Source organism: Halichoerus grypus, chromosome 5, assembly GCF_964656455.1.
Source record: "Halichoerus grypus chromosome 5, mHalGry1.hap1.1, whole genome shotgun sequence".
Taxonomy (NCBI): domain Eukaryota; kingdom Metazoa; phylum Chordata; class Mammalia; order Carnivora; family Phocidae; genus Halichoerus; species Halichoerus grypus.
The window spans coordinates 56,051,928-56,079,462 of NC_135716.1; the positions used below are offsets into that span (position 1 = coordinate 56,051,928).

At 36.1% G+C, this 27,535-nt stretch overlaps 1 long non-coding RNA gene across 2 annotated transcripts; it reads right to left on the reverse strand.

Annotated features, from left to right (window-relative positions):
- Positions 1–1,206: 1,206 nt before the first annotated feature.
- Positions 1,207–27,535, reverse strand: LOC144381848 (uncharacterized). 2 transcript variants are annotated; one of them, XR_013447850.1, is made up of 6 exons: positions 27,251–27,529; positions 26,500–27,142; positions 19,769–19,902; positions 7,209–7,303; positions 6,761–6,896; positions 1,207–1,930 (listed from the first exon to the last, which is right to left on the reverse strand). It is a non-coding gene; the product is annotated as an uncharacterized LOC144381848 (long non-coding RNA). The 2 variants fall into 2 exon arrangements; XR_013447849.1 differs by lacking the exons at positions 1,207–1,930; positions 6,761–6,896; positions 7,209–7,303; positions 19,769–19,902 and having other exon boundaries at positions 26,323–27,142; positions 27,251–27,535.

Consider the following 27,535-nt stretch of genomic DNA (forward strand, 5'->3'; position numbering starts at 1 on the left):
TGTTCATGATTATTTGAAGGCATAAACCCGCTCAAGAAATAATACTCATAAATAATACATGCTAAAGCCCAAAGATAATCAGACAAGTTATAAGAATATACCTCCCTCCACAAATGTATGTCATTGCTACATTTCATGAAAGGCCACTTAATTGACTACCAGATAAAGGAATAAACCTGCTAAAAGAATAGATTTACTGTGCACTGAGGCAATGCATTTAAGAGGTCTCCACTGAATAAAAAACTAGTTCCATTGGCTGAGCGAAGATATGTTCTTGAACGCGTTGGGACTTATTAACTGAACTTTTATGTGCCTTTTATGCATCATTTATTTTTGAAAAATCAGGAATTTTCATGATAGCAATTACCTATGCACCAAAGTCATGAGAAATTCCTGTGGTTGGTACCACAAAATCCACCCTAAGGAGGGACCTTACCCTCTTTTTAACACCTCTGGAGTTTAGGACAGGAAAAAAAGGAAGTGATATAACACCAAAGGAGGTGTATATGGCTCCACTGAATGCTGTGGGTTTTCTGTAAAAAAGTAGCTTGAAGACCTTACACTAACCCTTCTGGAGATTTTATTTTATAGGCATGGAAGCCAAAAAAAATATTGAATCATTTTTTTTTTTTTTTTTTGCAAAGATGAGGATGATAGTAACACCTAACATTTATTGAGAGCTTACTATTTGCCTAAGCAAATTTGTAACATTTGGTTATTTGTACCATTTTTTGTGCAAATATGTCTATGTTTGGCATGACTGTAAACATCTTCATTCTGTCTTATTTAGCCAAGATTTGTGTTTGCCTGCTCTGAAATTCAGTCCTCACGATACAAGTACAAAAACTACTGGCAATAAAGCTCTGTCTTTGGTTCAGCTTCACTATAAAATCCAGTGTTTCTCAACACTGTGTAATGAAATTCAAATGCTAGGTTATAATTATATTATGGGTGTGACTAAAACAGACCGAGGGAAGGAAATTCTTAGTTAAATCTGCTTCTACCTTGTTGTTTCTAGGTTTCCTGTGGTTTCTTCTCTCAACTTTTAAACGGTATTTGATCCAAAGAGTCTAACTTAGCTCTTCAAGACTTCATTAAAGGTTGAACTGAAGGTGCAGGTTTCCAGTCTCCCAAGTAGACGCCAGGACTGTAAGGGTGAAATAGTATTCCTCTGTTGATAGCTTGTAAAGTTCCCTTCCTGCTCTCTTTTTCTTATTTATGGACACACAGAAGGTTGAGTGGACCAGCAGTGACTGTGTTTGAGGCTGGGGACATTTCCTGAAGAACAGTGTGCCCGTTGTATCTTGCTTTTAGGTAAGGTTCATGCTGTCAGACTCATCCTCCCCACTCCTTTCACTACCCCTCTTGTCTGCTCCCTACACCTTCTTCTTCCTTCTCTTTCTTTTCCTCTACCAAGATAGTAGCAATAGTGGCACGAGGAACAATCAGTTACTGCAAAAGTAGGATGGTGGATAATTTAAAAACGAACAAACCTGGCCATTTTGTTTCTCATGAAAGTCGATTTAAAAGCTACTAACAGATATATGTGGAATGTCCAATGCCAGGTAGAACAGCTTTAGGCGAACAAACAGTCCTCACCTGCTGGCATTTTCTCCCAAAGCTCGAGTGAACGAGACCTGAGAAAGAGGACCGAGGTTCTCAAAAGCATCTGTAGAGTTGGTCTGATTCAGGAGCTTAAGTGTTCTTTGGAGACTAGCATTGCAGAGCTCCTCATCATTTTCTGAAAGTGCAAAGTCTGGGCTCCAGAGTGGTGGAATGACTCGGGCCATGCCACACGGTCTTTGAGAGACAGATTAAGACCAGTCCTTTGACCCTCAGTTTAGAGGGCTTATTCCCACGTTTTGGTAGTCCTTAGATATTGGCCATCAGCCTGGGGCTGATCCATGAAGAAGTACGCATTCGTCCTCAGCTAAATGAAGAAAAGCCACAAAAAGGTGAATTTTTCATAGAGCTGACTTTATTTCATTAAAAAAGAAAGTGTCTTAAACTTCGGTGTGGCGGTGTCTGCTCTTGTGTGAAATGGTGGTGAAAGCAGTTTCTACTTGTTTTGCCTTTGTTTGTTTTTAAATGTCTTTTCTTGGCAAAATTAAAATGTTGGCAACCCAGCAGTGGAACTTATGTATTTATTTGAAATTTCACTGCTCCATGAAATCTAAAAGTCTGGGAAGCACGGCAGTAGACTGCCTCCCTCTCCTTCCCTAGTCCCAGATGGGCACTGCTGTGAATCCGTCCTTCTTTCAATTTCCTTCTTGGCAGAATATGTCCTATGATTTTTGGCTACAGGCTGTGGAAACCTCCATGGGTGGAAGGTTAGCAGGCTTAGGGTTTAGACTCAGTTGGGCCACCAGTGAGGGTGCCACATCTGTCAAGCCATTAGCCTGGATTTTGTTTTTCTTATTACAAAAATGAAAGAGTTGGTCGAGTTAATTTGAGAATTTTGAGTTCTCTCTTTCTCCTTGTGTGTGTGTAGAAGCTTCAAGTTCTGTTTGTGAGGCAGGGTTCATAGAATAATGTTTCATCAATGTGGACTAAAGAGAGTTGGTGTAAGAAAGTGAGGATGGGGAGAAGTAAAGACATAGAAGATTCAATTTTATTTCCACAAAGAGAGCAAATTCTAGTGACCGATGTACAGAACTCTGAATTATTTGCTCCATTTATTAAAGTACCCAGGTCTCTTCTTGCTCCTTCCTTTGCTCACATTTTGGTGCTCCGAGTACCTGGCACTGGCTTACATAATTAAATTTGAGTTTATGCACATTTAAAATTTTCCTGAATGTATTCTCTTTGTGTATATATTGTTGCTTTGATAGAAAGAACCTGGAATTTGGGACTAGGAACTGAGTTGAGAATTCAGCTCTGTCATTTAGTTGTTAGGTGACTCCAAGTGAATTCTCTGACTTCCATGTGTACCTGGAGAGAGTGCCTTCCTTTATAGAAACTCTAATAAATAAGTGAGATTATAAGTATGAACACAGATTGTAAACTATAAAGATCTATATAAATATCAGGCTTTAATATTATGCATCTGATCTACATTTTACACATGGTACACATGATGGATTGATATTATCTGCCAAAGTATATCTATGTATTCCACAATTTTTATGGAATAACTACATGGTCCAGGGATTGATTGATTCTGTCTCTCTCTCTTTCTTTTATTATGAAAAGTAATAAATAGGGGTGCCTGGGTGGCTCAGTCGTTAAGCGTCTGCCTTCGGCTCAGGTCATGATCCCAGGGTCCTGGGATCGAGCCCCACATCAGGCTCCCTGCTCCGCGGGGGGCCTGCTTCTCCCTCTCCCACTCCCCCTGCTTGTGTTCCCTCTCTTGCTGTGTCTCTGTCAAATAAATAAAATCTTTAAAAAAAAAAAAAAAAGAAAAGTAATAAATAAATTTCTCTTTTTTCTTTATTATGAAAAGTCCTTGCTCTGTAGCCCCTATAGGGTTTTGTCTACATATTTTTTTTTTTTTCCCCTAGGCTCAGGAGTCACTGAATACCCTTAACTCATTTAAGCTACTATGGGCCACTTTGTTGTCTGCAAGATAAAACACAAGGTTCTTAGCAAGGTATGTCAAACCTTTCATGTGTTTACTCCAAAATATATTTCTGATCTTTTCCCTTGCTCTCTTTGCTCTGGATGGACTTCCAAAACTGCCCTTCTGAACCATTTTTAGGGTCAAATTCCTACCCTCCCACTCATCTGGCAAATTCCCACTCATCCTACTCCATTCTTCTCTCAACTCTCCTAAGAAACGTTGGTCTCTCTTCTGTGAGCCCCCGGAGTCCCTTTCCTGATATCTTTATGTGCAACATACATGTATTATACTGTAAATTTTTATAGTATTATTCCTTATAAGCTAAGAATAGTATCTTCTGAGACTTTGTGTCTCTTGTTGCTTATTAAAGTATCTGGCAGATAACAAATACTTAGTAAATGGTTGTAGGTATATCAGTACAACAATATCAGTACAAATGTTGATACTTTGTCACTTAGACTTTGTCTAGTAAATTTCAATTAAGACATTGTCAGGGGGCACCTGGGTGGCTCAGTCGGTTGAGCATCTGACTCTTGATTTCAGCTCAGTCATGATTTCATGGTCCTGGGATTGGCCCCATATTAGGCTCCACATTCAGAGGTTCCTGGAATTGGCCCCGTATCAGGCTCCACACTCATCAGGGAGTCTGCTTGAAGTTTCCCTCTCCCTCTTTTTCCCCCTCTCCCTTGCTTATGCACTTTCTCTTTCTCTCTCTCTCATAATAAATAAATAAATCTTAAAACAAAAATACATGGTCAGGTTTTTTTTTTCCTTGTTTTTTTTTTTTTTTTTTAACTCCCAAACAACAAAATTATTAAATTCTGAGCAATCATTTGCAATGTGGTATATTTGGTCATATTCATTATTAAATCATCAAAATACGAGACTGATTATTTACATTTATCTTACTTGATCTGCTGCATCAACCAGGCAGCAATCCAGTTGATTGTATGGTGGGCAATTTTCAAAAGCTGATTTAGACTCCCATAATAAGGTCATCTTCTTCACATCTCTTAGGGCTTCCTCTTTATTATTAAGTGTAATTTTACTTTTTATACTATTATATATTTATACTATACATAGTAATTCTTTTTTTTTTTTTTTTTTTTTTTTTTTAAGATTTTATTTATTTATTTGCAGAGAGAGACAAAGCGAGAGAAGGAACACAAGCAGGGGGAGTGGGAGAGGGAGAAGCAGGCTTCCCGCCGAGCAGGGAGCCCGATGTGGGACTCGATCCCAGGACCCTGGGATCATGACCTGAGCCGAAGGCAGACGCTTAACGACTGAGCCACCCAGGCGCCCCCATAGTAATTCTTAATGAAATTCCATGAAAAGATGGGAAGAGGAGGATAGAAAAAATCTAAAGGTTTGCAGATTTCTAAATAATATGCATACTTTCTGAAAGCAAGATGGTCAAAATTAATTTTAGGAAAACAGTCTTGCCCACCCACCAATAAGCTTTTGCCCTGTAAATGTACCAGGTGTAAAGTAATTAAGAAGTGGAACAGAGAAGAACAATATTGATAAATTAGTAACAACAATATAACCAAATTGACTGATAATTCATAACATTCCCATCCACTGAGTTAAATTTTTAACTTGTCATTTCACAAAATGAATGATTCCCTGACTTCAAATATTTGTTTCAGCTCGATTTCTTCTTAAATCGTCAATTGCTTGATATTAATAGTTGCAACCAAAATTGAAAGCCAAGTCAGAAAGAAAATCATTTCTTTGAATATCTTTGACCTAATTTATTCTTTCAGATTTTTAACTGGTGTGACTTCTGACAGGTGTGTGTGTGTGTGTGTGTATGTATGTATGTGTGTGTATGTTGGTACAGAGGTTGGGTCAGTGATTAAAGAATTCTGAACTGGGCCTCTCTAACAGTTTCCAAGCCTCGAAATCAATGTCTTTAATTCAGTTGTTTATCCAACCTTTCTCAACTCCTTCAAATCCAAATGCATGTGAACAAACAGGAAAAACTGAATATCTTAATTACTTATTTGTTTTTCTATCAAGGAACATCTCTGTCATAGTTCAGATTCCTTGAGAAATAGACTCTGAGAAATGCATGCAGCATGTTTATTGACAAGTGATTTGAGGAATAAGTCTTGGGAGGGAGTTACGGAAGCATGAACAGGCAGAGGGGGGAGTGGAATTGTAATGCATTTGTAAGAAAGGCCATATTAGATCTCATAAAGAGCTCTGGACTTGAGCTGGTGCTTCAGAGATGTCCCAAATGGGGAAAGGGAACCATCACTTTGTCTACTACATCATCCAGTCATTAGTTATGGATTTCTCCCCTTCCACAGGTTTTCCCCCTTCTCCAGGCGAAATAAGTAAGGCATCTCTCCTTGGCCAAGGATAATTCCTGAGGAGGGACTAACCATTATGTCACAGACAGGCAATGTCCCCAGCATCTGGGGACATGGATACTTTGGTCCTCAAAGGAGACATCTAGTTCATGCCCCACAGCATCCACTGCAGTTTCCAATGAAGTGTCATCCCTGCAGTGTCATCCTTGAAACAATGACTGGGCCGGGGGGTGGTGGGGATGAGGAGAGGTCAGTAAGCACAATAGGCAATATCTGGCTTATCTCTATTAATTGTTCCAGCTCTGGAAATATCCAGTTTATCCTTCCTCTGCCTTAGATTGCCTCTCAGTCCACTTGGGCTGTTACAACAAAATAGCATAGATGAGGTGGCTTATAAACAACACACATAAAATTTCTCACAATTCCAGAGGTTGGCAAGTCCAAGATCAAGCCTCCAGCAGATTCTGTCTGGTGAGAGCCTGGTTCTTGGTTCATAGATGGCCATCTTGGCTCTGAGTCCTCACGTGGTAGAAGGGGCAAGGTAATTCTCTGGGGACTTTTTTATAAGGGCACTAATTCCATTCATTAAGGTTCCGCTTTTATTATTTAATCACTTACCAAAGGCACTGCCTCCAAATACCGTCACATTGAGGAATGGATTTTAACATATGAATTTTGGGAGGGATACAAACATTCAGTCTATAGCAGATAGTAAAGCCCGAGTTACATCTATTATTTTCTTATTTCTTTGAACTTTTCCTATTATGAATAGCTGAATGACTCTCTCCCTCTCAACCTCTCTCTCTCTCTCTACATATGTACTATATATTTTATATATAAAATAAAAATAAATAAAAATATATAAAATCAATGAAAAGCTTACCATCAGGAGATACATGAAGTTACTAGGGGTTATCTTCAGTGCTCTTCAGTTAAGACACATTTTTTTTCTTTTTCTTTCTCCTCAATTAAAGCCATCATCTTTTCTGTAATATGATTATGCTCTGGTGTGTTTCTCCCTCGGAAAACAAAAAACAAACAAACAAAAAAAGAAAATGCATTAATACATGATGAATATGTTAGGTAGAATGATGGCTCTCCAAAGATGTCCTTTTTTTTTTTTTTTTTTTTTTTGAAGTGGAGAGAGAGAGGAGGCAGGAGGAGCAGAGGGAGAGGGAGAAAATCTTAAGCAGGCTCCACACCCTGCTTGGAGTCCAACTCGGGGCTCCATCTCATGACCTGTGCAGAAATCAAGAGTCGGATGCTTAATTGACTGAACCACCCAGGTTCCCCATGTTTTAATCATTAAAACCTGTGAATATGTTCCTTACCTGGCAAAAGAGACTACGGATATGATTAAGGTAAATATCTTGAGATGAGACATTACTGCATTATCCAAGTGGCTCCACTGTTAATCTTAAGGATCCTTAAATAATGGAAGAGGGACACAAAAGGTTAGAATCAGTGAGAGATCTGAAGATGCTACATTGATGGATTTGAAGATGGAGGAAGGGGCCACAAGCCTATGAATGCAAGTGGCCTCTAAAAGTGGGTGAAGACAAAGAAAGGGCTTCTTGCACTGAGTTTCTAGAAGGAATGTAGCCCTAGCAACATCTTCATTTTAGCCCATTGATACTGATTTTGGACTTTTGACCTCTAAAACTATAAGGTAATGAATATGTGTTGTTCGAAACTAAATTTGTGGTAATTTGTTACAGCAGCAATAAGAAATGGATAAAATGGGTTTTGTCAAATTTGAAGGTATGTACTGGATGTTTCTATGCTTCTGTAACAGTCATTTCTTGTAATGTTTTTCAAAGTCCAAATAAGGAACAAGACTTATTAGTCAGTGAATCCATAAAAAATGTAACATAGTTGGAAATATGAAAGACGAAGATCCTTTTTAGTTTGATAGACATCCTATGTTTATCGTTCTTGGTGTTTTCAAAATTTTGAACCAAAATTTTAAAATCATCAGATTTCACATATAAATCTGGATTTCCAGCTTTAAAAACCAAAAATCAACACTGTGCCTAGATTTCCAGATAACCTCATCTTTTTAGAGCAAAGTGGTAGCTGTGCTTGTGAGACACAGCATGGCCTCTCTAGATGGCCATACTCTACCCTCCACAGGTGTGCTTAGTGCGTATGCCTGGACCACTGCACTCAGCCTGGCTTAAGGAAGGGGTTGCACCTTCCTTTTATTTAGTTGACAATGTTAAATAAAATGCCATATTGACTTAGCATTGTTAAGAAGATTTTAAAATCATAAATAAAAGTGATAAATAAACTTGTTTTATGTTAATTTCTGGAAATAACTATTTTTAAAAATTCTCTTTGGCTTCTAGTTACATAGCTTCTAATTGAAACAAGAAACAGTTTTCTTGTTCCTTATCATGAATTCATGCTTCTGGTTAAAATGGTGCCTAGGATTTGAGAATTTAAGGGAGAGGTGTCAAAGGTCGAATTTGCTACAATATTTTTTTTATTGAAGTATAGCTGACATACAATGTTACATTAGTTTCAGGTATACAGTATAGTGATTGGACAGCTCTCTACATTATGCTCTGCTCACCACAAGTGTAGCTCCCATCTGTCACCATACAACACTATTACAGTACCGTTGACTATATTCCCTATGCTGTAGCTTTCATCCCCATGACTTCCTCATTCTGTAACTGGAAGCTTGTGCCTCCCAATCCCCTTCACCTATTTCTCCCATCCTCCGGAGCCCCCATCCCTCTAGCAACCATCAGTTTCTTTTCTGTATTCATGGGTCTGTTGCTGCTTTTTTGTTTGTTTGTTCCTTTGTTTTGTTTATTTTTGCACAACAAATGTGGCAAGAACTATCTCTGAAAAACTTCATTCTGGAAACCTTCATGAGTGTCTGGTTTTGAGAGGCAGTCTCATGGAGTTAAGAACATGGGCTCTTTAGTTAGCCTGCCTAGGTTCAAATCCATCGTCTTTTCTGTAATATGATTATGCTCTAGTGTGTTTCTCCCTCAGAAAACAAAAAACAAACAAAAAAAGAAAATGCATTAATACATGATGGGAGGTCTCAGAAACTAGTCCCTAGATTAAAGAAAAGAAAGCTTATTAGCTGTGTGTTCTTGCTCAAGTAACTTCCATCTTTCAATTTCCTCATCTGCAAATGGTGGTAATACCTGCCTCCTGGTAGAGTTTTAAATTACTTGATATATGTAGAACATTTAGAGCAGTATAGGATGCAAAACAAATATTTACATACCACATACTAGTACTATTTACCATCCTTTAACCTAAATTACTACCAGGCTCACTCATCTAATACCTGTGTCTTTCCTTAATTCTAACCAGCTACGCATGCATCTAGCCCACAACCAAAGTCTGCATTTACTGCTAAACATGGCAGTTTATTCACCCACCAATCTAAGTTCACATTTAGTGGAAAGACAACAAACAAATGATAAGGTAAAGATTTAAAAAAGTTGATGATAGCCAGGGGAATGTTGACAGACTCAGAAGCAAGAGACAAGAGCTATTCTTGGGATAAAGTTGCTCAGTAGCCCCAAATGTTATCCTTTTGAAATTATTGGTCACTGAAACCTCGGTCTGACTTTCCAATTAGGATTTTGTACAGTGTAGGAACTTATTTTTTTATGAAATAGATAAATGATAATTCATAGCAAGTATGATTAACTGGCTGTTTACACACATATTTGGTAAACTAATCATGTACAAGGTGGAATGAATGTATAATTTATCCGATGTTTCAGATGGTAAAATGATGACCCAAAAGGCAGTTAAAGGAAAATATGCTATACTGTGAAATAGAAAGTGTAAGAATTTTCTCACAATTTTCTCCTTATAAATTTTTTAAAAAATCTCTACCAAATGTATTAACTTGGGACAAATAAGTTTAGGTTTTCATACAAATAGAAACCACAATTATTCTAGAAATGCATGTGCCCATGATGACTTTTTTTAAAACTTTGTTTTTCTGATTTGGAAAATCTGAGGATTTTCCCCAAAAAGTATAAAATTTGTAAATGAGATTAACCACATACCACATGATCAACCATTTTTTTTTCTTTAATCTAGTGACTAGTTTCTGAGACCTTCTGACATGACTCTGTAAGGCTATTGCAATAGAGGAAATTTCAGTTTATTTATTTGTTTGTTCTGTAACTGACAAGAGTAGGTCTGGAGTCAGGGTTAAGGATAGTGTGGTAAGTGCATCTAGGTTTTGTGTACTCTGCATTGGTGATTCTCTGAGCAAGGATTCACTCTGCGTGTGTGGGTTATAAAAATGTATCAGAAGTCGGGAAAAGTTCTTACGTATTCTCTTAGCAGTAAAACATTTGCAGCCCAGTAGGCTGCATGGGCAGTTACTTGGAGATTTTTTTCCTTTTAGTTGTATACATGATAAAACTGAATTGCAAGTGAAAGTTTTCAGGTAAGATCTACCTTTAGATATTATTTTAGGTATCTATCATATGACTGAGAGTAACAGTATATATAGTTTGACCTCCTTAAAAATGGTGATTTTAGGCATAGGAGTCAAAAGCTAATCTGAGGTAATTTATAAGTAAGAATCTGGACTCCACATGTTTCTTGGCTGAACACCCTGGAACAAGACTTTGTCTTTTAAGTGTTTGTTGTGTGATCTTCTATATCTGGAGGTTTTGCCTTTGGTTATGAGCCTTAGCTTTACTTTACTGAATAAAGCTATAATGTTCTATTAAAGAAAGGTGTGCAGAAAAAACATCACTTTTCTAACCAGAACAAATATGACTATTGCTAATTTCACTTATATTTTTAAGAGTATAGGGGCACCTGGGTGGCTCAGTCGTTAGGCGTCTGCCTTCTGCTCAGGTCATGATCCCAGGGTCCTGGGATCGAGCCCCGCATCGGGCTCCCTGCTCTGCGGGAAGCCTGCTTCTCCCTCTCCCACTCCCCCTGCTTGTGTTCCCTCTCTCACTGTGTCTCTCTCTGTCAAATAAATAAATAAAATCTTAAGAAAATATATTTTTAAGAGTATGACTAATTCTTCCTGCTACCTATGGGTTCTTTTTAAAGAAAATAAAAGCTTCCATTCATGTATTAGGGTTACCAAATTACCTTAATGGAGGTTATAAGATTTACTTTATAATTTGTAGAAAAAAATTTAAAAGTTCTGAGAAGTTTCTAATTCCCAGGCTAGCTATTTTACTGGGGGCAGTAGATGTAAAGGGACAGAGCAATAGCCACTCTGCTTGTTATGAATTAAAGTCAGAAGAGGCAGGACAGAAATAGCAAGTTTTAATAGCTCATGAAATCTGGATAACCTATGCTTTAAAAATATTCCATTGTTAGAGTACCTTGACCTTAGCAAACTAGAATTTTCATAAATAACTCTAACAGTGATGTGCTTCTCTATGTGATGAAATAAACTCCAAGAAGTTGGTGAATATGAGCCACTTTAGTGACCACAAATTTTCAATGGCTTTTCAATGTTTTCTGAACTAATGTGAAAAAGTGTATAAATTGAGATTGAATTATTTTGGACAGTATTTTTATCTTAGTCATATAAGCATAGTACAAGAGATATCTTTACTTTCAGTGTTCCAGTCCTGTGGGTCCAGTAATACACCAGAGAGAAATGCAACTATAAAAATGTCAAATCAACTTTTGGTACTTTGACAAAGTGCGTGAAAAAAAGGCACTTCAAAAAAAAAAAAAGCTCTCCAGTGATTTATTTTTAACTAACTCTATCTCTACTAATGATTGAGTTAAGAATTTAAAACTAAACCTGGCATCTTCTGGAAATGGTAGAAAGAAACCTGAGTTAAAAAAAACTAATGAGAAAATATTCAAACAAGTTACAACTTAGAAACATCTTGAAGAATTCCTTGTCCATGGGACTTTTCACTAGACTCTAAATTTGACATAGTATAAACTATAATAGCTTTTCAGTAAAGATACATGGAACTTACAGACAAGAAAATAATATCGTTTTGGACAGTAAGAAATAGAAAAAAATTCATATGTTTTCCATAGAAGATGAGATGTAGGCTAGTGATTCTTACCTCCCATTAAACCCTCAAGATGCTATTATCCCATTGTGATCAAAAACAAAAGAGAACAAATCCCACATTTTTTATTTTTATTTACTAATACTTTGTTATTCTACCGTGACTCAATTTGCTGTTTATTGTATGTTTCGAGGACATAAAATACCCAAAACGTGAGAATGATTGAAATGACTCTCTATAGAATACAGGCTAGATGGAGTAGGAAGTGAAGACAACAGGGTACTAGCATATAAGAATACAGAAGGGTGCATGGCTGGAGGTACTAAAAATACAGAACAGGTGCAGTGCCATGATGATGTTAGCAAGCTGAAGGCAAAAGAGGTTGAGTTCAGAAATGGGAAATTTGGATTGAAAGTATCAGAGATAATGTATGTCCAGATGTCACGACAGCACTGAGTGACTACATCACAGCAGAGACAAGGGGCATGGGATTTGGATGCTAGTGTGTTGTAGGGATGACTCACAAATACGATGATTTCACCAGAGGCTGGCAAGATTTGGAATGGGCCAGAAGATTTGACCAGTGTCCATAATCTTAATGCATAAGAAAGATGTCAGTATATGAGAGTTTTTAGATGGTGCAGCCCATTGCCATAGATCCCCAAGGAAAACAGAAAGGTAATAGGCCTTAAGGTTCTTAAGACTGAACCATCTTCCCAACTTAGAGGATATTTTGAGTAAGTAAATAAGCAAGTCTTAGCCCAGGGAGACTGCGTTTCCTGAAAGGACATCTCAGCTCTCCTAAAGTTAAGGCAATGAGGTATGAGTAAGAGATATACCACAGTTTTCTACTGAAGAAGTCTGTTTCCTGGGTGTGCACAATCATTATTCATGACTACTGTTCTTTCAGATGAAGAGACCATCCTGTTGATCCGGTAGACCTGACTTTGTCCACCCTCTTGCCTTCATATGCCGGTTTGGTTCCTCCAAAAGGCAGATAGAATTGCACGTGAAAGAGATTGCTGGAAATTCCTGTGAAACAAAGGGGAAGGGAGCAGGAAAAGGCAGAGAAAGACCTCAGACCTCAATGCATGTCTGACACCTTAGAGAAGAGAGGGAAAGAAGGACTGGGTAGAATGAGCCTCAGTCTACAGTGAGACTCAGAGAATCTTGGCCAGGTTGCTGGGATGGCCCAGAGCAAAGGTTACCCACTTGAGTAGCCCTGTCTTGGCCAGACCTGGCCTGCTCTAGGACCTCCGTCTGCTGTGCTCAGTGAAGCTTGGGAGCAGGCCATGTGTAACATAGCTCAGGTGTTAACGCCACAGGTGAGTAGACGGGTGGCACCTGGAGGTTGTCCGCAGAATCTGCTAGTGCAGCATGTTCCTGCAAAAGCAGATCTGAATGTGCACATCAAGGACCACCACACTTTTAGGAACACTTTTTAGTAACAACCTGCCTAACCTCAAACACTGAGCCTGTTGGCACATCTTTGATGATCCCCAAACTGCATGGTATTCTCAGAATCTGACGGGCATAGTTAGAGATTGTATCTAGAACTACCTTTGGCTATGAAACATTGGTTCTGTAATTCATTCAACAAATATTTATTGAGTTCCTACCACTTCCTTTGCACTGAAGAGACAGCAGTGAACAACCAATCAGAGTGAGCAACATGAAGATCGTAAATTTAATACCCGGTATTCTCATTCTCATCCTTCGTTATCATGGTTGTACAGTTTCAACTATTTTTAAATTAAGCAATTGTTACTTTTACTGCTTTTTAGTGTTTATTTAGCTTTTTCTTTTTTTCTAAACCTTTCTTCATGTATTCTACCTTCTTCTGTGTTCACTTTTTCCCTTTAAATTAGTGTATATACTTCAGTAATTTTTCAGTGATGATCTCTGCAGAAAATTATATCCCTTTGTGTAAAAACATCTTTACTTTTGAATGGTAGTTTATCTGGGCATAAATTTCTCATATGATATTTGTTTGCTCTTGGCAGTTTGAAATTGTCATTTCTGTTATTGCTTCTGCTATTACGGTTGAGAATCTGCTATCTGCATAATTGTTGCTTCTTTATTGAATCAGTCTTTTTATTCTCATTAATTTTAATATTTTTTGTCCTTATTATGAGTTTCACTAGATATATCTGAATGTGGGCTTTTTAATTTATGCAATGTGTAATTCTTATATCTGACTATTAATATGCTTCTTCAATTCTGTGAATTTTCAATCTTCTTTCATATTTCTTCTCCCATTTTCTGTACTCACCTCTTTATTTATTTATTTTTAAAGATTTTATTTTTTAAGTCATTTCTACACCCAATGTGGGCCTCAAACTTACAACCTCGAGATCAAGCGTCACATGTTTTACCAACTGAGCCTGCCAGGCGCCCCGTACTCACTTCTTTTAACCATTAACTATATATTGCATCCTACTTATTCTGTTCTTCACACACCTCAAATCCTTCCACATTTTCATGTCTCATCCTATGTAAGTTTCTCAGACAGAGCCCGATGCGGAACTCAATCCCAGGACCCGATCCTAGGACCCTGGGATCATGACCTGAGCCAAAGGCATATGCTTAACTGACTGAGACACCCAGGTGCCCCTGCTCTGCAGCTTTGATGTAACATTTATATGGTCCCTATTTTTTTTCAGTCTTTGCTAATGATATGGTAATCTTTCAAAATTCTTATTTTAAAAGCTTATGTGTGCAAATTTTAGAACCTTAGGATACATTTCTAGTTTTCTTCAGACTAGCTGAAGTTCTTTTTTTTTTTTTTTTTTGTACATAGAGAAAATTCTTGAAGGAATTATCTTAAAGATCAACATGCAGTTTTAGAAGAGAGAGACTTCTACATGACATTGTGGGGTGGGCATGCATATTAAAGATATGGATAGAAATCTAGTGTCTTTTTGGATTCTGTCCCACCTGAAAGATTTAAAAATGTGAACAAAAATATGTAGAAAAACATTATTACATGCCTACGCAGTAGAATTTTAAAGGTTTAATAGCTCAATTTTAGTATCAGGCCATAAAAATTGACTTAAAATCTTACCCTGGTTTCACTTTCATACAGTGGTTCGGGGCATGACCTCTGGATGCCCTTTCCTGGGTTAATTCATTATGTGACTTTGAACATATTTTTAAACTTCTCTCTTTTTCACTTTCCAAAATCTAATGTTTGAACAATAGTAGTAAGTTCCTCAGAGAGTTGTCGCATTGAGTTAATACATCTAAAGTTCTTAGAACACTTTTTTTGCATATAAACAACTTTTAATTGCTGGCTATTCTTATTGCTACTTCTATGGCTATTATTAGTGGTCCTCAAAGTTGGTATTCTATAGAATAAAAAAGAAAAATAAAACAAAATAGGGGCCTCACATAAGGTATCTGGCATTTTAGTGCCAGTAGAAAAATAATTACTACCATCTACTACCACATGTATGAGATAAATATTTGAAGACATAAAAAAGTGAACAAAGGTGGCTTTATTAAAAAAGCTCATTACAATGTATTTATTATTCTAATTCACCATGGAGCAGTGGAAACGTCATCATGAAGCACCAATCTGGGATTTGAGAATCATTGTTTTAAACATCATTGACTGGAAGGCAGGATAAATTGCATGCCCAGGGTGTTCTATAATAGCTTCAAGGTAATAGACAAATATCCCCTTGTAGTTTAGGGATAACAATCAAATGCCCTTGCTTAAAAAAGAGAACTAAATTAATCTGCAAGCATCAATTAGGGAGAATCACTTAGGAATAAATTGTTCAAGCATGATATAGAAATTGACTATGTATAGGTCTAAAGAATAATTAATATGCCATTTTGTAAAAAATTATACTAAGAAGATTCCAAAGGACTTTAATACAAAGAAGGAAATCATCCAGCACTGCTCTGATTTGCTAGAATATAATGCTCAACTTTGCACTCCCCAGCCTAAAGGACGATTCAAGAACTTAAAGGTTCATATAAGCAATGTAAGAATGATTAAGGGATATAAAAATAAAATGAAAATCTTAAGTAAAGGACATGGAATTTAACTTTTTTTTTTTTAAGCCAGGAAAAAATATGGCCAAGGATCATTTTAGGAATTATTTTCAACTATAAAGAGGGATTATGATGTCGGATGAAGATAGTTATTATTATTTTTTATGAGATTCCAAGTTAACTAGAGTTTAATCTTCAGCGGGACTGGACTATCTCCTGCCATTCACCCACACATTGATTGGACTCTGTTGGATATACCTTTTGTGTAAAGTACTAGGCCAGGCTGTTGGAGCACACACAGTGATTGAAGATGAAAGATGTGGATGAAGTGATGGCTTCCTACTTTCATGGCGCTTTTATTTATCTATCGGGGACATTGATATGTATATGCAAAGACATTGTAAAAAAAGCTGTATGCAAATGAACAGAACCTTTTCATTGAAGCAGTTAGAAGATCTCATGAGGACATTGCAGATTCATGACAGGAAGGGAAAAGAGGAAGTGTTGGAGTGAATGTTCAGGAATAAGTCATGTTCACTGAACGGTAGATAGGCTTATTTTGCATGTAATATAATGGTATTATAAGAAAGTATTGGAACATTAATGTGAAAGAATAGATTGGAGCCACATCCCATGTTGTATGGATGTTAGTATTTTAAACTAGGGAGAAACATTTTTATTTTTTGTGTCTTTTCAAAAATATTATTAAAAAATTCAGTTATAAGGTCAATGTATTTTACCTAAACAATAATAGAAAATTGACTATCTGCAAACTGTCAGTGTTTGGCATCGAATACACATAGTATTATAAGAATTCAGAACACTTTTCTCTTTTCAATAATTGAAAGTGCCAGATTTAGCAAATAAAACTATTGTATATTATCTGGCAATCCTATTAACAATGTATTTTGGCTCTCTCTGTTCTGTGTTAATGGCTCTGTCTCTTCTGAATTAATGCCTTCATGAGTTGAAATATTTAAAAATAGCCTTTCTTTGGTTTTACAGGATGCTAAGAAACTCATGATAAAACTGATCCTTTGTCAATTTTTGTTTGTTTGTTTGATGGAGGGCATGTCAATGATTTGCCTTATAAATATATAAATCATCTCTATTTTACGTTAAAAATTAACTATTATTTATCTTGAAACTAGTGTAACTAGTGTACTCATATTGAAAAAGAAGGCAAACTACATAAAAGTGTATTTAGTAAATACTGTCCCCCTTCAGAGCCAACTGTTTTATCAGCTTGTAATCCTTCTGTCATTTGTATATTTAAATGTACATATGCACATATCCTTACACACATGGGAGCATATTATATATCTTCTTCTGTGCCTTGCTTTTTTCATTTGACATATCTTGGCAATTATTCCATATAAACAAATTATAGCTTTATATTATTATTTTTAATTGCTCAGTAGTATCCTATTATATGATACACCTTTATTTATTTGAACAGTCTCCTGTTGGTGGCCCTTCAATGTCCTCCCCTCACTGTTTATTTTGCTTTATGTATCTAATAGAAATAATAGCTATTGTTACCTTTATTTAATGTTTTCCATGACCATGTTTTCACAGTACTCTGTAAATGAAAATGCTATTTCTCTTTTTAGGCACTTCGCAATTAAATTTTAGACACATGCCCACTCCGGGGTGCATACATTGCCTACTACGGCCAGCCCCTTTCTTGTGCTGTCACTTCTCATCATCCAGGGCTGAATTAAGCAAGTGTTGGAGGCATGCATGTACTTTCCACATGGCCCTCAGCAGTCAGGAGACACCTGATATATTTTCTTCCATGGTGATTTAGAAAGGACAAGTCACCTGACCACACTCAGGTGGCTTACAAGCTGCCAAGCCCAGGTTCCAGTGCAGTTTATTTAAAACACACTCTCAGTGATAATAGAATGTCTCTGATTTCAATATTAGATAGAAGGGGACGAATGCTGTAGAGTAAATAAAAAATATAGCTATGCAAAGGAGGATTTTATAAAAAGCCTTTATAAGAAGGACTCCCAATGCCAATAATTTGCTGTTCCTTGGCTGCAGAAATAAAAACCATTTTTACAGGTCAGATAATTGTGATTATATTTCTGTCTCTGGAAGACCTTTGCTTCTGTAATTTCAGTAATTGCAAACAAACATTACAGCTTCCTTCTCTCCCCTCCCTCCCTCAACATAGCTCATACGGGATACTTATTAATATTTCAGGATGGATTATAATTAATCATTAGCGGAGGAGATCAATCTTTATAAGCCCCGCCCCAAATTTATCATAACATAAATGTTATAAAAGCAATTTAATTTTTGTTTAGTGGAAGAAAACACAAAGAGTTTGAGTAGATTTTATTAAATACCATACTTAAGGGGTCTAAATGGCTGGTTAGATAGATAGATAGATAGATAGATAGATAGCTTCTATAAACCTTTTATGTATAAGTTTGAGCAATTAATTGGATTTCGAAGACTTTCAGCATAGAGTGTGAAGACAGACTGGCATGAAAAGAGAACTTACAAATGAAGAAAATCATGACTGCCAAAAAGGGAAATGCTTTTTTTTTTCTATATAAAAATCATACAACATTAAAATTGTAAGCAAAACAAGAGGTCATATAGTAATTCCCTCTTATTAAAACAAGAGAACCAAGGCATGGTGATGCTGAGTATTCCCTTAACTCATAAAGCTAATTTGTTAGCATCAAGGCAAGGATCCAAGGGCTTCTGTTGGTCTGACTTAAAAAGTCTTATACAAGAACCCTTCATAAGTTTCAGGAATTACTTTTTAAACTGTTCCCTGAATTCCTGTGGCCTCCTAAGATTTAGATAAGTTCTTTTTAGTTAGCACAGTTAACAATGATCTGTATGTAGTTGATTAGATCGCAAGACTGATTGGATAAGCTCATTTGGAAGATTGGAATAACTGGTCAGTGATCCACTGAAATGGTCAGTGATTATTTTAGCCAGTAGAATGACCAAATAAGCAATCAGGCATTATAGCAGTTAAAGAAAACTAACTAGGTATGTTGAGGGGCATCATATAACTGTAGCGCAGTTTTGGATTGTGATTAAATAGATATGAAATTGGACTTCCCAGGCCATGAAGGATTTGGAATAGGAATAAGATTTATACATATCCATGTAATTGTAATAGCGCTTAAATAGAGCCTGGCCATCAAGCAGATGACACAAGATTTATTCACGATTCCCTTACTTAGAGGAGGCTGTAAAAGAGTTATATTAAACAGCTATGGTATAATGAGAACACTGGACTTCATAAAACCTGATATAAATCTGGATTTTGTCATTTACAGGTCTTGTGACCTTGGAAAAGTCATTAAATAAAGCTGTAATTTTCTCTTTTAAAATTTAATGATAACTTATTGGAAGGATTAAACAAAATAATATGTACATAAAATTATCCACAAAGCCATTTAGATATGTTAGGTGTTGCTATTGTAGTTGGTAATGAATCCTAGTCAATCCTTAGATGATACTGAATATCAAATAATGATTACTGAATATCTGCAGCTGTGTTTTAGGTTCTTTGAGCAGTGTTTTTTTTTTAATTTTTTAAAAAGATTTTATTTATTTATTTATTTATTTATTTATTTTAGAGAGAGACAGAGCATGAGCAGGGTGGGAGGGCAGAGGGAGAAGGAGAGAATCTCAAGCAGACTCTCCGCTGAGCAGGGAGCTCGGCTTGATCTTACCAGCCTGAGATCATGACCTGAGCAGAGACCAAGAGTGGGACCCTTAACCGACTGAGCCACCAAGGCCCACCAAGGCCACCAAGGCGCCCCTGAGTTGTGTTTTTTTAAAGGATGTCCCCAGACCTCTAAAAACCCTGAGCTACTTTCAGAAAGTCCTTGAAATCAAAGCTATTTTCATAATAATACCGTTGTTATTTTCTTTTTTCATGTGGGTTGAAATTTGTACACAATGCTGGAGCCTTAGCAGTCCTGGTTTCTTGGCATGAATCAAGTAGCACCACACACCAGTCATGATATTCCTCAGAGTTATACTCTTGAACCTAAAGCAGAAACAAAAAAAAAATAAACAAAAAAACCCGTCAATCCTTAATAAACAAAGTGAGTCTGTAACACCAAGGGAAACCACTTCTAATATTTGTTGCTGATAAAATTTTAGCTTTCAAGGAATATTAGAATTTTGGAAAATTTTATCTGCCATTATGAGCTGGAAAGATTCCCAATACTGAAATTTCTAATGGAATCACGATAGTGATTTTAGTGAGTGTGATTATTTTTCCATACTGTATAATGAAATGTGTCAATAATCGGAAGATCTGCATAACCCAGTGAACCAATATTTTCCAACAGATTAATTCATGATGTTATAAAATCATGCATCAGTCAAAGATCTATTAGGAATGAAAGATAAAGAATGGAATTTAACATAAAAAGAATGGAAAGCTTGTTGATATGTTCTCAAATTCCATATTGCAACTTTTAAGAAACTACTACTTGTCGATATTTGATGTATATCAGAGAAGAATATCCACAATTAGATGAAAAGTCTACTTAACGTTTTTGTCCCCTTCCCAATTACAGATTTGTGAGGGGCTGGTTTTCCTGAGATCCTCAACCCAAATAATATATTGCAAGACTGAATGTAAAAGCAGAAATGAGAATTCAGTATCTTCTATTAAGCCACATATTAAAAAGATTCATATAACAATACCCTTTTCCTTGCTCTTTTTAATTTTGGAAAATATGATTATCTTAGTGTAGCATATTATTTATGTTAACATTTAATTAGTTTGTAGTTGTTATTTTTAATGAATTACTAAATAATTTAGAAATAAAATTTGTTTTACTTTAATATGCAAAATATCAATAACTTTAATATACATAAATAAGAGCTGTTGTCACCTTGATAACTTTTAATAGTGCAAAGTAATTCTGAGACCAAAAAGTTTCAGAATGTCTGTTCTAATCTGTGATTGCTAGGGATGTTTGAACCACCATAATATTACGAAATCAAATTGGAATGGAAAGTTTATATTCTATTTAGGAAACATTTTAAATTGTAATTTGACTCCCCAAAGGCCATTCACAGATGCATAAGAATGACAAAATTCCTAACTGCAAGTTTTTTTGTGTATCTTCCGAGGCAGATTTTCCCTTTGCTTGCTACTTTGTGTACCCCATCTGTCTAGTTCATCTTTATAGTCTTATTGCTTCCACAAAAGTGCATGACACAAATGGGGCCTTAATAAATCTATGTTGGTTGGAAGAATAACTGAATGCACACAGACATTCACACAGGGGGCATTATGACTAATATATATGAAAATCTCATAGCCACCATAATGACGTGGATAGATGCAAATGAATGAATATATCATGAACATGTAGCTCATGATTGCTGTGAGTTTTGTTGTTTGAAAATGGAGGACATAATGTTACCCTATATCTACTCGATTAGTAAAAGTTTCATGAAAGGGAATTTTAAAAGCAAAAAAAGGGTGCTTTTAGGCATCAATAGCAGTAAGAAGAATAGAAGACTAAGGGACACTATGAAATAATATTCAAAAGAGTAAATAGTTTAGCTCAGGAGGAAGAAAATAAACTCATTTAGAGAGAGGACTAAGGGATGAAAGGCATAGCTATGGTTGAAGATGTAAAACTGAGTCAGATGAGAAATGATTATCTGTACAGACAAGAGTCCATAGCATCCTGTGAAGTTGGAAACTGTGAAGTTGGTTGCATGGTATGTTAAAATTTAGGGCACACACCTCTGAAATGATAGCTAGTTCACCTAGCTCACTATCTTGGAGGTTAATCAAAACTTTAAAAAATTAACAGATTTGTTTTCTGAGAAGCAAGTTAAAAGTGGGTCCTGAAATAGAGGCTTGCCTACTGATGTCAGATTATCCAACAGGTGAAAGAGAATCCACTTCATGATTATTTTATCAAACTGGATTTAGGTGAGTTTTTTTAGGGAATAAAAGGGGAGAGATATTTGACCTTACACCTGAGGTAGTTGGAAAAGAATGACTGTAAGTCCAATTTGAAAAAGGAATTTCTATTTATTTCCTTATGGTTACCTAGATGAGTGTTAAACTATGCTTAACAATTTTTAGTATATCCCCAAACAGAGATATTATAAAACAGACTACTTGAGTTATTGTTCAAAATTTTTTACGTTATCGCTTCTCGGCCTTTTGGCTAAGATCAAGTGCAAAATTTTTTACGTTAACATTGGGCAAGAAAGCAGATAGCATTTGAGTAAAATCTCACTCCAATTTATTGCTAGGTAACTATAGTATTCAAAGAAACTTTTAAGGCAAAGAGTTAAATGTACATTAATTTAATTCACTTGTCATTTTTTCATCACAAAATATCATGTATTATTTAATGATTTAAAAAAATCCCCCAAATAATCTCCAAATTACTGAAATATTAGTAAGCCTTTCTCTTCACTCTTGGAATGGCCTCTACTATGAATGATCTATAAAAAGAGCTGACTAAATACTTAAATATAAAAATCAAACCCTGGTTTTTACTTAAGTATAGAAACCATCAAGTGATACCATACCATATTTCACTGATGCTATATATTTGGTTTGCTTTCTCTCTTCTCCTATCTCTTAATTTCATGATGTTTCTATATATCCTTTGTCCATCCTTATTATTGAAACATATTTTTGTTGTGTATATGCAAACAAATATTTATGCCATATATGCCTACACATATATTCTATTTTTGATGGAAAGAGTTTGTGGTTATGAACTAAGCAAAAATGATGCATACACTTTAAAATCAGAGAGGAAAGCAATATATATATATATATATATATATATATATATATATATATATTACATAAATCGATATGTATCTCTACATAGATCCAAATCTTTCCTCTCAAATATAAGGAGATAAATCTATACCTATGTCTGTATCTATGGTTCTATAAATTTGCCCTCCGTTATTTGGCTAGAAGATGAAGAAAATGTAATCAAGATGATCTTTTGGTTGTTTCCCTTTTAGGCAGAAGTGAAAACCTCGAACTGACTTTAAAGGTCAAGTCGTGAACACACATGCTCTACGGTGTGCCCTAAGTCTCAATTCTGTGTGCCTCATGAATATGGCAAATCCCTCAGCCATCCTACTAAAAGAGACCAATGAAACATGCTGATTTTAGATTCAGTGAAGCCCAATTTCTCAGGATAACACACACAGGGCTCTGCTGCTCTAATCTATACAAGACAAGAACTAGCCTGCTGTGGGAAGCCCTGCCTGTCCTTTGGGCATTGTGTCTGTGGCTATAACAACCTTGCTGGTTAATATAACAGTGGCTTATATAAGTTATGGTGGGAAAAACCCTATGGTAATGTGCATTTTTGCCAGTTAGTAAGAAATCCTCTAATAGAAACAGAACATAATGAAATTGACATGAGCACATGTCATTTTGTTATTTTCCTATTGTAGGGGAAAAAATAAAAAAGATTTTACAACTCCGCTTGCTCCCTTCTCAAACTTGGATAAGCTACTTCAATTTAAATAAGTGTTTCCATTTGTTTGTGGTTTTAGTTTTGATTTCCTGATTTAGAATATACATCCAGTTGTATTCCTACACAGAAAGAAGAGAACTTTTCTAATAAATGTGACCCTTGTCTAAGAAACACCGTGTAGGTGGGTCAGAAATAGTATGTACTTTTCTGCATGGATGTTAAAACAATATCTCTAATATCATTTTGGATAGAACTCTCACTCCTGCTGTTTGGAAAGCAAATGAGCTAATGCTATAATTTCTCTTCTTGATAAGATTCATCAGCGGTTGATTCCCAAAACTGCATGGTAAGTACATGCACAAACGTAATCAACCAAATCATTAGCATTTATTAAAGAAGACAGTTTCAAACTGATGGGCAGCATGGAAGAAAGATATAAATATAAATCTCTTCCTCTCTAAGTCCTATTTGAATATATACGTAAAATGTGTTTTGCAGTACAATTAAATGTATTTTTGTTCTTTCTATGAAAGAGGGGTCAATACATATCCCCGCACCCATACACAACAGTAAAAATACCATTTTGGAACCTATTAAATTGAGTTTCAGATTTATGTGAAATAGCAAGTATGTTAAAAAAAAAAGATGCGTTGATGTCTTAGCTTGACATTGTTTTAGTGTAACGTAACAGTTTCTAACCTTTGCTTGCATTTTGATATAGAGTTTACAGTTATGCTTCATCATAATGTGGTATCCTTAAGGCCCTTCAGGAAAAGAATTCTATTTAATGTTATTTATCCTTGATTGCTTTGGGTCAAGACAACTTTATGGTAGTTACCATGCTTCCATCTTTTTCATATTAAAGAATAAATATAAAAGTAAAATTTTGCCACTTAGTGATATATTCTTGTTTTTCAGTATAGTTGTGCTTAGTATTAAATTATCTAATGGTTTATTTCTCTTAAAAATGATGAGATTGTGAAATGCAAGCATGTAATTCTCAAAAAGTCATGATTTGCATCTTACTTTTCAGATTCTAAAATCCAGTTACTATTAAGAATATCTAATACCTACTTTAGAATATGCTACATTGTAGTATATTAATATAAATCATACTAATATACATGTTTTTGGCAAGATTCTCATAAATATTTTTACAAGTTTATGAAAGCTTATGAAATGTTATCCTTCAGTCTAAATATTTACTGGTGCACGTTTTCCAAGAAAAGTCCAGCATCTTTCATGAAACATTCTCCCATTTCACCACACACAATTAAAGCTTACCTCAACTTAGAGTCAAGTCAGTTACTTATAGTAGTTCCTAAAATTTCACAATTCTTTGTGATATACCATAAAGGAAGTCTTTATAGCAGACCGAGTCTACATTTCATCATTTACACTATTTAAATTTAAACAAACAGATTTAAAAAGGAAAGCCATTGTTAAGATGTCTGTTGTAAGTTTGTTGCTAGGCTGATCTTCTAATACATTTTATTGCTTCCCACTAGTGAAGGGTCCTTAAGAGAAAAAGAAAATTGTAAGAAGTGAGAGTTTGTTAATAGGTCATAGGTTTGGACTCTGTTTACAAGATTCTGAAACAATGGGATAATGTATGAAAAATTAAGTCATGCACAAATGTTTCCAATTACTCACTTGTTTGGCATTGCATAGATTGAACCAAACATGGAAACTAAAGTCTACATTTTTCACCCCATTGTTTACTATATTGGCGATTTGCCCTTATAGGTCATATTTCTGAACTTATGCAGGAATAACTGTGACTGTTCCTACTTGACCACTTCAGAATCAAGCAAAGCTAAGGACTGAGTCAGTCTATCCCTAGTGACTTAGCAAAGAAAGGCATTTTACGTATTTCAAGAATGGGCATGAGTAGACCAGTGATGATGACTCCAAATGGCAGGTATTTCACAAGTAAAGAGCTACCTTGGTCCTCTTACGTCACCTTTAGGAGTTTTTAAAAATGAGTGTGAGCTTTTGTGAGATTAACATATTTTTGAATATGCCAGAAAAATCAAACCTTAGCCCACACATGATAATTAATTTTCCTATACCATTCAATTGCTTAAAGACGCCTCTCTCATGGTCTCCGGCCTTTAGTTAATGTTCTGGCCACATGTCATATTGTACCTTCAGCTCGAATACCTACTACTGGTTTTTCCCTCTTCTGCTTGAAATTGACATCAGATACTGAAAGATGAAGGGGCCAATGTGCTTCTTAAGAAGCAAGTAGTCATGAGACTTCACCTGCCACCACAGATAGAAAAAAAAGGGGGGGAGCTTAGCAATTTCAAGAGCCACAATTTACCATGGAAGCCTCTACTTAATATTCCGCTTGATCTGCCAAGTTTATAGCCTGGCAAATCTGAATACAAATGTCGATGCAAATGAGGATTCATTATTCTTACAAGGTCTTTGTGTTGAAGCTTAATGTAACTTGGTTCCTATGGTTGCTCAGGGAACGTAGATTGCAAGACAGCAAAAAATAATGAAAAGAAGAAAAATAGAGAAAGAAAACAATAGAAATAGAAGGAAATGTTTAAAATGCACTTCAGCCTGAAATGTGAGGATGCATAGGAACAAAGCATTGTCATTACAATCTCTCTTTCTTGCCAGTTATAAGATATTTACTTCTCATCAGCAACAGAGGAGTTAACCACTCAAGAACATTCTACCCAGAGAGAAAACATAACAATTCTCCTTTTACTGATTATAACACATTGTTCCCATTATAAAACCAATTTCTCAAATTGTCAAAAATTTTTACCATTCTTTTATAATTATAGAGCTCATGGGCTGGTGGGACCTACACATTCCGATCTCTAAGAAGACTACAGATGCATTTAAAAAACCCCACCCAACAATTCCCTTCCTTTCCGAATGGATTAATTGCCAAATAATTCTGAATCAACATGTTAAGAAAGCTAAAATTAATACACTACACATTGAAAAATCACAACAGTTTAACATCATTCATTTATTGTTTACCATAACCCATTGCACGCAAAGGTTGCAAAACCCCCAAGTTAGGGGAAACCCTGAGAGGCTGCAAAATTATGATTATATCTCAAATACCATAGGATATTGTTCCGATGAATCTTTTGCATGGTTAGCTGTTGTTTACATATAAATACCTTCTCCGGAAATAAAAATGTACTGAAGGTAACAGGAGCTGCAAAGCTTAGCAGATACGATGATCCCAAGATCATTGCAGTAAGGCTTGCTTCTTCATCCATAAATAAAGCACATTTGCATCCATTCAGTCAAATTAACTCCATTAAAAAGGTGGTTATAATTAGCTCCTTTTTCTGGTTCACGGGTAAAATTCTTGCATGCCTGCTGTTTTGATTAAATCCACCATTGTCTTCCAATAGCTGGTGCTAATTCTTCCAAGGAAATCTTCAGTTGAGGTGTTATTTTATTCTGCGCTTCCGTTAGTTGTCTAATTTACGCCAAGTCCCTGCAGTGTTTCCTTAAGCCATCCTCTTTGTCTTGCCTTTGAAATTTACCAAATCTTACAAGAAATCAATACTTAATTGATTATTCACTTTTCTGCAGCTTCAAACAGCAAGCACGCATAAGATCCTGGAGGAGTCCCCCGATTTCCAATGCAGGAGGTTGTTTGGTGGCAGAGCTCTGCAAGTGTCCAACAGCAGGCATTCCATGGAGCCGTGCGCTGGCGAGTGCCAGCGTCTGATAGAGAAAACGAAGATACTCTAACGAAGCAGGAAAAGTTCCTGGATGAGGCAGATCCATCTCCAGGCTTTGGATAAAAGGCTGAAGCAGGAGCAATTGGATACCAGAACATCAGATATATGTGTATATATATATATATATATATATTTTTTTTTTTTTTTTGCATTAATCCTTTTGCTTTTTGCTTACCCTTTTCTTCCCATGGCACTGAAGTGGAATATCCCAAGTGCCACCGAACTCAGAGAACTCCACGCCGGAATGGGGGTGAGACTGGTGGTGTACCTCTGGCATAGGATAAGGATGGCAGGCACGTAATATTACGAAATGTAGGACAAATTCAAGCAAAAGAGAGGGAGAGGGAGAGAGAGGGGGAGAGGGAGAGCTAGAGACAGATGGCGGATCTGGCTAGGAGCCAAAGCCAGTGAAATGAATTCCATTGCTGAATAACTGTACACCATTGATTCTGCCACTTGT